Here is a 12524-nt window from a genome sequence, read left to right as displayed (position 1 = left end):
TGTCCCAGCACTCACAAAGTCCGGGGAATTTGCCCTGAATGATGTGGGGGCACCTTGGCTAGTGCCATGCTGCCCACACACTACATAACTTAGCACCCAACCTTCACCAGGTGAAGGTTAGACATATAGGTGACTTATAAGTTACTTAAGTGCAGTGGTAAATGGCTGTGAAATAATGTGGACGTTATTTCACTCAGGCTGCAGTGGCAGGCCTGTGTAAGAATTGTCAGAGCTCCCTCTGGGTGACAAAAGAAATGCTGCAACCCATAGGAATCTCCTGGAACCCCAATACCCTGGGTACCACAGTACCATATACTAGGGAATTATAAGGGTGTTCCAGTATGCCAATGTGAATTGGTGAAATTGGTCACTAGCCTGTTAGTGACAATTTAGAAAGCAGAGAGAGCATAGCCACTGAGGTTCTGGTTAGCAGAGCCTCAGTGAGACAGTTAGTCATCACACAGGGAACACATAGAGGGCACACTTATGAGGACTGGGGCCCTGGCTGGCAGGGTCCCAGTGACACATACACTAAAACAACATATATGCAGTGAAATATGGGGGTAACATGCCAGGCAAGATGGTACTTTCCTACACACCCACCCCCCCCAAACGAAGGACAATAAGACTAGCCATGACCTGATGAGTCTTCATTGTCTAAGTGGAAATATCTGGAGAGTCCATCTGCATTGGAGTGGGTACTCCCAGGTCTATGTTCCGCTGTATAGTCCATTCCCTGTAGAGATATGGACCACCTCAACAATTTAGGGTTTTCACCTTTCATTTGTTTTAGCCAAAGTAGAGGTTTGTGGTCTGTCTGAACAATGAAGTGAGTGCCAAACAGGTATGGCCTCAACTTCTTCAGTGCCCAGACCACAGCAAAGGCCTCCCTCTCTATGGCAGACCAACGCTTTTCTCTAGGGGTCAACCTCCTGCTGATAAAAGCAACAGATTGATCCTGTCCCTCAGAATTGAGTTGTGATAAGACTGCCCCTACCCCTAATTCAGATGCATCAGTTTGAACAATGAATTTCTTGGAGTAACATGGGCTTTTTAGGACAGGTGCAGTGCACATTGCCTGTTTCAGCTCCTCAAAAGCTTTCTGACAGCTAGCTGTCCACAATACCTTTTTAGGCATTTTCTTGGAAGTGAGGTCATTAAGTGGGGCTGCAATGGAGCCATAGTTCTTAATGAACCTCCTGTAATACCCAGTGAGGCCTAAGAAGGCTCTCACCTGGGTCTGAGTTGTAGGGGGAACCCAATCCATGATAGTTTGGATTTTCCCCTGACGTGGTGCAATCTGTTCTCCACCTACCAGGTGTCCCAGATAAACCACTTTCCCCTGCCCTATTTGGCACTTTGAAGCTTTGATAGTGAGGCCTGCCTTTTGCAGGGCCTCCAAAACTTTCCATAGGTGGATCAGGTGATCATCCCATTTGGAGCTAAAGACAGCTACATCGTCCAGATATGCTGCACTAAAAGACTCCAACCCCTGCAGGACTGTATTCACCAACCTCTGAAAAGTGGCAGGTGCATTTTTCAAACCAAAGGGTATTACTGTGAATTGGTAGTGCCCTCCAATAGTCGAAAATGCAGTTTTTGCTTTAGCATCCTCTGATAACTTGATCTGCCAATACCCTGCAGTCAAATCAAAGGTGCTTAGATACTTGGCAGATGCCAGTGTATCTATGAGCTCATCTGCCCTGGGTATAGGGTGAGCATCAGTTTTTGTTACCTGGTTGAGACCTCTGTAATATACACAAAACCTCATCTCTCTTTTCCCATCTTTTGAGTGAGGCTTTGGTACAAGCACCACAGGAGAGGCCCATGGGCTTTCAGAATGTTCAACCACTCCTAGTTCAAGCATTTTCTGAACTTGTTTTATGCAGTCTCTGACATGGTCAGGCTGCCTATAGATCTTACTTTTGACAGGTATGCTGTCTCCAGTATCTATAGTGTGCTCACACCAAGAAGTGGTGCCTGGCACAGAAGAAAAGAGTTCTGAAAATTGCCCTAGGAGATTTATGCAGTTGTCTTTCTGCTCAGCAGTAAGACAGTCTGCCAAAACTACACCTTCCACTAGAGCATCTTGTTCTGTGGAAGAGAAGAGATCAGGGAGAGGGTCACTCTCTTCTTCCTGTCCTTCATCTGTTGCCATGAGCAGAGTGAGATCAGCCCTGTCATAGCAGGGTTTTAGGCGATTGACATGGAGCACCCTAAGGGGACTCCTGGCAGTGCCCAGGTCAACCAAGTAGGTGACCTCTCCCTTCTTTTCAACAATGATGTGGGGTCCACTCCATTTGTCTTGGAGTGCTCTTGAGGCCACAGGCTCCAATATCCACACCTTCTGTCCTGGTTAGTACTAAATCAGAACAGCCTTCTGGTCATGCCATTGCTTTTGGAGCTCTTGGCTGGCCTGAAGGTTTTTACTGGCCTTTTTCATGTACTCAGCCATTCTGGATCTTAAGCCGAGTACATAGTCCACTATGTCTTGCTTAGGAGCTTTTAAAAGTGGTTCCCAACCCTCCTTCACAAGTGTTAGAGGACCTCTTACAGGGTGTCCAAATAGGAGTTCAAAGGGGCTGAAGCCCACTCCTTTCTGGGGTACCTCCCTGTAAGCAAAAAGGAGGCAAGGTAATAGGACATCCCATCTCCTCCTGAGTTTTTCAGGGAGTCCCATTATCATACCTTTGAGAGTTTTATTAAACCTCTCTACAGGTCCATTAGTCTGTGGATGATAAGGCGTGGTGAATTTGTATGTTACACCACATTCCTTCCACATGGCCTTCAAGTATGCAGACATAAAGTTGCTACCCCTGTCTGATACAACCTCTTTTGGGAAACCCACCCTGGAAAAGATTCCCAGGAGGGCTTTTGCCACTGCAGGTGCTGTAGTGGTCCTTAGAGGAATTGCTTCAGGATATCTTGTGGCATGGTCCACTACCACCAAGATAAACCTATTGCCTGAAGCAGTAGGAGGGTCAAGGGGGCCAACTATGTCAACCCCTACCCTTTCAAAGGGAACCCCAACAACAGACAGCGGAATAAGGGCAGCTGCTCCGGCTCCTGTGCACTCTTCCAGGATTTCCTTCATGCACAGCCATGCCTGGGTCCTCGAAACTCTAACCTGCAGTGCACAACCTTCTGAGTTGTCCTCCGGCGTCGTGGGAGTCCCTTTTGTGACTTCGGGTGGACTCCGGTTCACTTTTCTTCTAAGTCCTTGTTCAGGTACTTCTGCGGGTGCTGTCTGCTTTTGTGAGAACTCCCTACGTTGCTGGGCACCCCCTCTGTCTTCTCATCCAAGTGGCGACATCCTGGTCCCTCCTGGGCCATAGCAGCTTCCAAAAACCCTAACTGCAACCCTTGCAGCTAGCAAGGCTTGTTTGCAGTCTTTCTGTGTGAGAACACCTCTGCAAGCTTCTTCACGACGTGGGACATCCATTCTCCAAAAGGGAAGTTCCTAGTCCTCTTCTTTCTTGTAGAACTCCAAGCTTCTTCCAACTGGTGGCAGCTTCCTTGCACCCTCAGCTGGCATTTCTTGGTCTCCTGCCCACTCTCGACACTGTCGCAACTATTGGACTTGGTCCCCTTGTCTTACAGGTACTCAGGTCTGGAAATCCATTGTTGTTACATTGCTGGTGTTTATTCTCCTTGCAAAATCCCCCTATCACGACTTCTGTGCTCTCTGGTGGGTAGTAGGTGCACTTTACACCTAACTTTCAGGGTCATGGGGTGGGCTATTTTTCTAACCCTCACTGTTTTCTTACAGTCCCAGCGACCATCTACAAGCTTACATAGGCTTGGGGTCCATTCGTGGTTCGCATTCCACTTTTGGAGTATATGGTTTGTGTTGCCCCTATACCTATGTTCTGCTATTGCAATCTACTCTAGTTTTACATTGCTTGCATTACTTCCTTTTGCTATTATCTGCATAATTTTGGTTTGTGTACATATATCTTGTGTACATAACTTATCCACATACTGAGGGTACTCACTGAGATACTTTTGGCATATTGTCATAAAAATAAAGTACCTTTATTTTTCGTACTTCTGTGTCTTGTGTTTTCTTATGATATTGTGCATATGACACCAGTGGTATAGTAGGAGCTTTACATGTCTCCTAGTTCAGCCTAAGCTGCTTTGCCATAGCTACCTTCTATCAGCCTAAGCTGCTAGAAACACCTATTCTACACTAATAAGGGATAACTGGACCTGGCACAATGTGTAAGTACCTCTGGTACCCACTACAAGCCAGGCCAGCCTCCGAAATTGGTGGCAGCGGTGGGATAAGTGATTGTAACTACTTACCACTTTGTCATTGTGTACTTTTCATAAGAGAATAATACACAAAACAAGTTCAGTGTAAGTACACCTAACCAAAAAGTTTTGCTTTTCTCCTCTTAAACTTTTTTTCTAAGTTCTGAAAAGTACTCTAAGACTTCTAAAAGTTTCTAAAAAGTTTGAAAACGTTTTTTTCTCTGTTCTTTAAAAAGTTCTGAAACTTTTTCCTCCTTCTCACTGTCTCTAAACCTTTTGCTATCATGTCTGATGTAGAGTCTGCTCTTAAAATGGTCAATATTGCTTATGACAATTTGAATTACAAGAGCCTAAGGAGTCTCTGCCTATATAGAGGTTTGGTGATAGGAAAGAACCCTACAAAAGAGTTTCTATATAACATGCTTATTGTGAATGATGAGTCCCTAGGAGGCACTTCCAATGAGAGGTTAATAGAAGGTTCCCAATCTGACTCAGGGGATCTCCTTGAGGTAGGTGGGGAGGGTTCTGTTCCAGATCTGCCCCCTAGCCGGACACCTAGTAATGTTGGTAGTAATGGAGGTTCCCATCATAGTAGGGGAATCTTTATTCCTGGAGGCCAAGTTATTAGGGTTCAGTCAGTTAGGGACAGATTCCCCTCTGTTGTTTCCAATTTATCTTCTGTGTCCAGCAAAGAGTCCTCACAAGACTGGATAGACTTTGTTGACTGTTCAGTGAAGGCCTTGGAGGGGTGGTTACATGGCAGTAAAGTTTCTGACTATGAAAGCCTGTATAACCTCATTCTGAGAGAGCATATTCTGAATAACTGTGTGTCTGACTTGTTACACAATTATCTAGTGGACTCAGATCCGACCTCTCCCCAAGAATTGGGAAAGGAGGCAGACAAATGGGTCAGAACAAGAGTGAACAGAAAAGTTCATACAGGGGGTGACAAGGTTGGCAAGACGAAAGATGGTGAGAAATCTCAGGATAAGCATGGGGATAAGGGTAAAACCAAAGATCCTTCTTCAAATCCTAAACACTCTTCAGGGGGTGGGGATAAATCAAATTCTTCCTCTTCTTCACAACATACACACATTAAAAAGCCTTGGTGCTATGTGTGTAAAAATAAAGGCTATTGGCAAGGGGATAAGTCCTGTCCAGGTAAACCACCTGAGCCAACCACCACTAATACATCAAACTCTAGTGCCCCTAGCAGTAGTGGTAATAGTGGTGGGACTGCTGGCAACAGTCAAAGTAAGGGTGTAGTTGGGTTCACTTATGGGTCCATCATAGAAACTGGGGTAGTCAGTCCCAAGACAGTTTCTGTCACACCTAGTGGCATTGGCCTTGCCACACTGGCTGCTTGTCCCCTTACGATGGATAAGTACAGGCAGACAGTTTCAATAAATGGTGTTGAGGACCAGGCCTACAGGGACACAGGTGCCAGTATCACTCTGGTGACTGAAAACCTAGTGCCCCCTGAACAACACATCATTGGAAACAGTACAAGATTATTGATGTCCATAACTCCACTAAGTTTCTTCCCTTAGTTATAGTTCAGCTTAGTTAGGGGAAAGTTACTGGCCCTAAGCAGGTGGTAGTATCACCTAGCTTACCTGTAGACTGTCTCTTAGGTAATGACCTAGAGACCTCAGGTTGGGCTGAGGTAGAGTTTTATACCCATGCAGCCATGCTGGGTATCCCTGAGGAATTGCTTCCTCTCATTTCAGCTGAAATGACAAAGCAAAGGAGAGAAAAAGGCCTGAAAACTCAGGATCCTTCTCCAACAACAGTTAAAAAGGGTATCAGAGTATCCCCTAACCACCCTGCCATTCAGGATACCATTCCTGTGGTGGGAGAAACCTCTCCTGGGGTGGCACCTGTACCAAGGGAATCATCAGCTGGCAGAAGCTGTACTCCCTGAGGTGAAAGTACCTCTCTGTGGGATAACTAATATTGGTGAGAAAAAGGGCACCATTTTAGTTAACATGGAACATCTCTTCAACCCTCCCAGAGAAACTTTAGTGCAGAAACCCTGCACTGCCTCACAACACTTAGGACAGCAGCCCTGCCCTAGTGTGGAGCTCATAGGACAACATCCCTGCCCTGCTCCAACTAAAGAGAAACAGCATCCCTGTTCTCTCTTGCAGCCATATGGACAAAGTTTTTGCCCAGCTATGGCTTTACTGAGACAGCATCCCTGTCTGGCATTCTCATCACTAGAAATAGGTCCAGTGGACAATTCCCACTGTTCTAAACTAAAACTTACTGATAGGAACTCTGAAAATATATCTTCACATTGTTGGTTAGCTAAAAAACTTCAAACAGGGTGGTTTACATCCCCACAGGGAAGTAACCATATAGTGGATGATAAAGGGAGTAACCAGTCTATTGCAGAGCTACTCTCCACTTATCACCACTTAGACAATAAAGACTCAACTGGCCAAGGTTTGCCTTATTGTCTTTTGTTCGGGGGGGTGAGAGTTGTGTGAGAAAGTAGCCTCTTCACTTTTGGCCTGTTTGTGAGTATATGTCAGGGTGTTTTCACTGTCTCACTGGGATCCTGCTAGCCAGGGCCCGGTGCTCATAGTGAAAACCCTATGTTGTCAATATGCTTGTTATGTGTCACTGGGAACCTGCTAACCAGGACCCCAGTGCTCATAAGTTTGAGGCCTATATGTATGTGTTCCCTGAGTGATGCCTAACTGTCTCACTGAGGCTCTGCTAACCAAAACCTCAGTGGTTATGCTCTCTCTGCTTTCCAAATTTGTCACTAACAGGCTAGTGACCAATTTCACCAATTTACATTGGCATACTGGAACACCCTTATAATTCCCTAGTATATGGTACTAAGGTACCCAGGGTATTGGGGTTCCAGGAGATCCCTATGGGCTGCAGCATTTCATTTGCCACCCATAGGGAGCTCTGACAATTTTTACACAGGCCTGCCACTGCAGCCTGAGTGAAATAACGTCCACGTTATTTCACAGCCATTTACCACTGCACTTAAGTAACTTATAAGTGACCTATATGTCTAACCTTTACCTGGTTGGGTGCTAAGTTACTTAGTGTGTGGGCACCCTGGCACTTGCCAAGGTGCCCCCACATTGTTCAGGGCAAATTCCCCGGAGTTTGTGAGTGCGGGGACACCATTACACGCGTGCACTGTACATAGGTCACTACCTATGTACAGCGTCATAATGGTAACTCCGAACATGGCCATGTAACATGTCTAAGATCATGGAATTTTCACCCATTCTGGCATTGGGGAGACAATTCCATGATCCCCGAGTCTCTAGCACAGACCCGGGTACTGCCAAACTACCTTTTCCGGGGTTTCACTGCAGCTGCTGCTGCTGCCAAACCCTCAGACAGGTTTCTGCCCTCCTCGGGTCCAGCCAGGCCTGGCCCAGGAAGGCAGAACAAAGGACTTCCTCAGAGAGAGGGTGTTACATCCTCTCCCTTTGGAAAAAGGTGTCAGGGCTGGGGAGGAGTAGCCTCCCCCAGCCTCTGGAAATGCTTTGATGGGCACAGATGGTGCCAATCTCTGCATAAGCCAGTCTACACCGGTTCAGGGATCCCCCAGCCCTGCTCTGGTGCGAAACTGGACAAAGGAAAGGGGAGTGACCACTCCCCTGACCTGCACCTCCCAGGGGAGGTGCCCAGAGCTCCTCCAGTGTGCTCCAGACCTCTGCCATCTTGGAAACAGAGGTGCTGCTGGCACACTGGACTGCTCTGCATGGCCAGTGCCAGCAGGTGACGTCAGAGACTCCTTCTGATAGGCTCTTACCTGTGTTGCTAGCCTATCCTCCTTCCTAAGTAGCCAAACCTCCTTTTCTGGCTATTTAGGGTCTCTGCTTTGGGGAATTCTTTAGATAACGAATGCAAGAGCTCATCAGAGTTCCTCTGCATCTCTCTCTTTACCTTCTGCCAAGGAATCGACCGCTGAATGCTCTGGACGCCTGCAAAACTGCAACAAAGTAGCAAAGACGACTACTGCAACCTTGTATCGCTGATTCAGCCGCTTTCTCAACTGTTTTCCTGGTGGTGCATGCTGTGGGGGTAGTCTGCCTCCTCTCTGCACTAGAAGCTCCGAGGAAATCTCCTGTGGGTCGACGGAATCTTCCCCCTGCAACCGCAGGCACCAAAAGACTGTATCACTGGTCCTCTGGGTTTCCTCTCAGCACGACGTGCGAGGTTCCTGGAACTCAGCAACTCTGTCCAAGTGACTCCCACAGTCCAGTGACTCTTCAGTCCAAGTTTGGAGGAGGTAAGTCCTTGCCTCCCCACGCTAAACTGCATTGCTGGGTACCGCGTGATTTGCGGCTGCTCCGGCTTCTGTGCACTCTTCCAGGATTTCCTTTGTGCACAGCCAAGCCTGGGTCCCCGAAACTCTAACCTGCAATGCACGACCTCCTGAGTTGTCCTCCGGTGTTGTGGGACCTTCTTTTGTGACTTTGGGTGAGCTCCGGTTCACCCTTCTTTGTAGTGCCTGTTCTGGCACTTCTGCGGGTGCTGCTTACTTCTGAGTGGGCTCTTTGTCTTGCTGGACGCCTTCTCTGTCTCCTCACGCAATTGGCGACATCCTGGTCCCTCCTGGGCCACAGCAGCCTCCAAAAACCCAAACTGCGACCCTTGTAGCTAGCAAGGCTTGTTTGTGGTCTTTCTGCACGGAAACACCTCTGCAAGCTTCTTCACAACGTGGGACATCCATCCTCCAAAGGGAATGTTCCTAGTCCTCTTTGTTCTTGCAGAATCCACAGCTTTTACCATCTGGTGGCAGCTTCTTTGCACCCACAGCTGGCATTTCCTGGGCATCTGCCCACTCCTGACTTGATCGTGACTTTTGGACTTGGTCCCCTTGTTCCACAAGTACTCTCGTCCAGAAATCCATCGTTGTTGCTTTGCTGGTGTTGGTCTTCCTTGCAGAATTCCCCTATCACGACTTCTGTGCTCTCTGGGGAACTTAGGTGCACTTTGCACCCACTTTTCAGGGTCTTGGGGTGGGCTATTTTTCTAACCCTCACTGCTTTCTTACAGTCCCAGCGACCCTCTACAAGCTCACATAGGTTTGGGGTCCATTCGTGGTTCGCATTCCACTTCTACAGTATATGGTTTGTGTTGCCCCTATAACTATGTGCTCTCATTGCAATCTATTGTGACTTTACATTGCTTGCATTGCTTCCTATTGCTATTACTGCATATTTTTTTGGTATTGTGTACATATATCTTGTGTATATAACTTATCCTCATACTGAGGGTACTCACTGACATACTTTTGGCATATTGTCATAAAAATAAAGTACCTTTATTTTTAGTATATCTTTGTATTGTGTTTTCTTATGATATTGTGCATATGACACCAGTGGTATAGTAGGAGCTTTACACGTCTCCTAGTTCAGCCTAAGCTGCTCTGGTAAGCTACCTTTTTCTATCAGCCAAAGCTGCTAGACACCTCTTCTACACTAATAAGGGATACCTGGACCTGGTGCAGAGTGTAAGTACCCCTTGGTACTCACTACAAACCAGGCCAGCCTCCTACATACTGGTCATCTGGGTCCCCTCTCAGCACAATGAGCGTGATCCCTGGAACTCAAAAAATCTGTCCAAGTGACTCCCACAGTCCAGTGACTCTTCAGTCCAAGTTTGGTGGAGGTCAGTTCTTGCCTCCCCACGCTAGACTGCATTGCTGGGGACTGCATGATTTGCAGCTGCTCCAGCTCCTGTGCACTCTTCCAGGATTTCCTTTGTGCACAGCCAAGCCTGGGTCCCAGACACTCCTTCCTGCAGTGTATAACCTTCTGAGTTGTCCACTGGCGTCGTGGGACTCCCTTTTGTGACTTCAGGTGGGCTCCAGTTCACTTTTTTTCTAAGTGCCTGTTTGGTTACTTCTGCAGGGGCTGCCTGCTTCTGTGTGGGCTCCCTACATTGCTGGGTGCATCCTCTGTCCCTCATCCAAGTAGCGACATCCTGGTCCCTCCTGGGCCACAGCAGCACCCAAAAACCCTAACCGCGACCCTTGCAGCTAGCAAGGCTTGTTTGCGGTCTTTCTGCATGGGAACATCTCTGCAAGCTTCATCGCGACGTGAGATATCCATCCTCCAAAGGGGAAGTTCCTAGTCCTCTTCTTTCTTGCAGAACTCCAAGCCTCTTCCAACAGGTGGCAGCTTCCTTGCACCCTCAGCTGGCATTTCCTGGGCTCCTGCCCACTCTCGACACTGTCACGACTATTGGACTTGGTCCCCTTGTCTTACAGGTACTCAGGTCTGGAAACCCACTGTTGTTGCATTGCTGGTGTTTGTTCTTCCTGCAGAATCCCCCTATCACGACTTCTGTGCTCTCGGGGGGTAGTAGGTGCACTTTACACATACCTTTCAGGGTCTTGGGGTGGGCTATTTTTCTAACCCTCACTGTTTTCTTACAGTCCCAGCGACCCTCTACAAGCTCGCATAGGTTTGGGGTCCATTTGTGGTTCGCATTCCACTTTTGGAGTATATGGTTTGTGTTGCTCCTATACCTATGTGCTACTGTTGTAATCTATTCTAACTTTACACTGCTTGCATTACTTTTCTTGCTATTACCTGCATAATTTTGGTTTGTGTACATATATCTTGTGTATATATCTTATCCTCATACTGAGGGTACTCACTGAGATACTTTTGGCATATTGTCATAAAAATAAAGTACCTTTATTTTTAGTACTTCTGTGGATTGTATTTTCTTATGATATTGTGCATATGACACCAGTGGTATAGTAGGAGCTTTACATGTCTCCTAGTTCAGCCTAAGCTGCTTTGCAATAGCTACCTTCTATCAGCCTAAGCTGCTAGAAACACCTCTTCTACACTAATAAGGGATAACTGGACCTGGCACAAGGTGTAAGTACCTCTGGTACCCACTACAAGCCAGGCCAGCCTCCTACAATTCCCCTTCATAGGAAGATGAATTTCCTCCTTGTGCAGAACCTACACCAGAGGAGCTGGCAGCAGACACTGCTGAGCTTTTCGGTGGGGGGGGGGGGGGCTGCCAGGGAAGAGCTGAGTGTGGCACAGCAAACCTGTCCCACATTAGAGGGTCTCAGACAGCAAAATGGGGATATCAGTGACTCACATAGAGTTTACTGGGAGGACAACCTCTTGTACACAGAGTCATGGGACCCAGAACCTGGAGCAACCAAGATCTTGGCCATTCCCCTGCAGTACAGAGAGTTTCTTCTCACTCTAGCAAATTACCTTCCTTTGGCTGGGCATTTGGGCCAGACTAAAACTTGGGAAAGACTTGTCCCCTTGTTTCACTGGCCTCATATGTCAGAGGACACCAAAGACTTTTGTAAGTCCTGTGTGACCTGCCAAGCCTGTGGCAAGACTGGTGGTAATCCAAAGGCCCCTCTAATTCCACTACCAGTGGTTGAGGTGCCCTTTGAAAGGGTAGGGGTTGACATAGTTGGCCCCCTTGACCCTAATACTGCTTCAGGCAATAGATTTATCTTGGTGGTAGTGGACCATGCCACAAGATATCCTGAAGCCATACCTCTACGGACCACTACAGCTCCTGCTGTAGCAAGAGCCCTCCTGAGAATCTTTTCTAGAGTGGGTTTTCCAAAAGAGGTGGTGTCAGACAGAGGTAGCAACTTCCTGTCTGCATACCTAAAAGCAATGTGGAAGGAGTGTGGTGTTACCTACAAGTTCACCACCCCTTACCATCCACAGACAAATGGACTGGTTGAGGGGTTTAATAACACTCTCAAAGGAATGATAATGGGACTCCCTGAAAAACTCAGGAGGGGATGGGATGTCCTGTTACCTTGCCTCCTTTTTGCTTACAGGGAAGTACCCCAAAAAGGAGTGGGCTTCAACCCCTTTGAACTCCTCTTTGGGCACCCTGTAAGAGGTCCACTTACTCTTGCGAAGGAGGGTTGGGAACAACCTGTAAAAGCTACTAAACAGGACATAGTGGATTATGTACTTGGCCTAAGATCCAGAATGGCTGAGTACATGAAAAAGGCCAGTAAAAACCTTCAGGCCAGCCAGGAGCTGCGATGGCATGACCAGAAGGCTGTTCTGATCCAGTACGAACCAGGACAGCAGGTGTGGGAGTTGGAGCCTGTGGCCTCAAGAGCACTCCAAGACAAATGGAATTTACCCCATCTAATTGTTGAGAAGAAGGGTGAGTTACCTATTTGGTAGACCTGGGCACTGCCAGGAGTCCCCTTAGGGTGATTCATGTCAACCACCTAAAACCCTACTATGACAGGGCTGATCTCACCC

Source organism: Pleurodeles waltl, chromosome 3_1 (assembly GCF_031143425.1).
Source record: "Pleurodeles waltl isolate 20211129_DDA chromosome 3_1, aPleWal1.hap1.20221129, whole genome shotgun sequence".
NCBI classification, from domain to species: Eukaryota; Metazoa; Chordata; class Amphibia; order Caudata; family Salamandridae; genus Pleurodeles; species Pleurodeles waltl.
The sequence above is the reverse complement of the archived record's forward strand: the minus strand, read 5'-3'. Positions refer to the sequence as shown.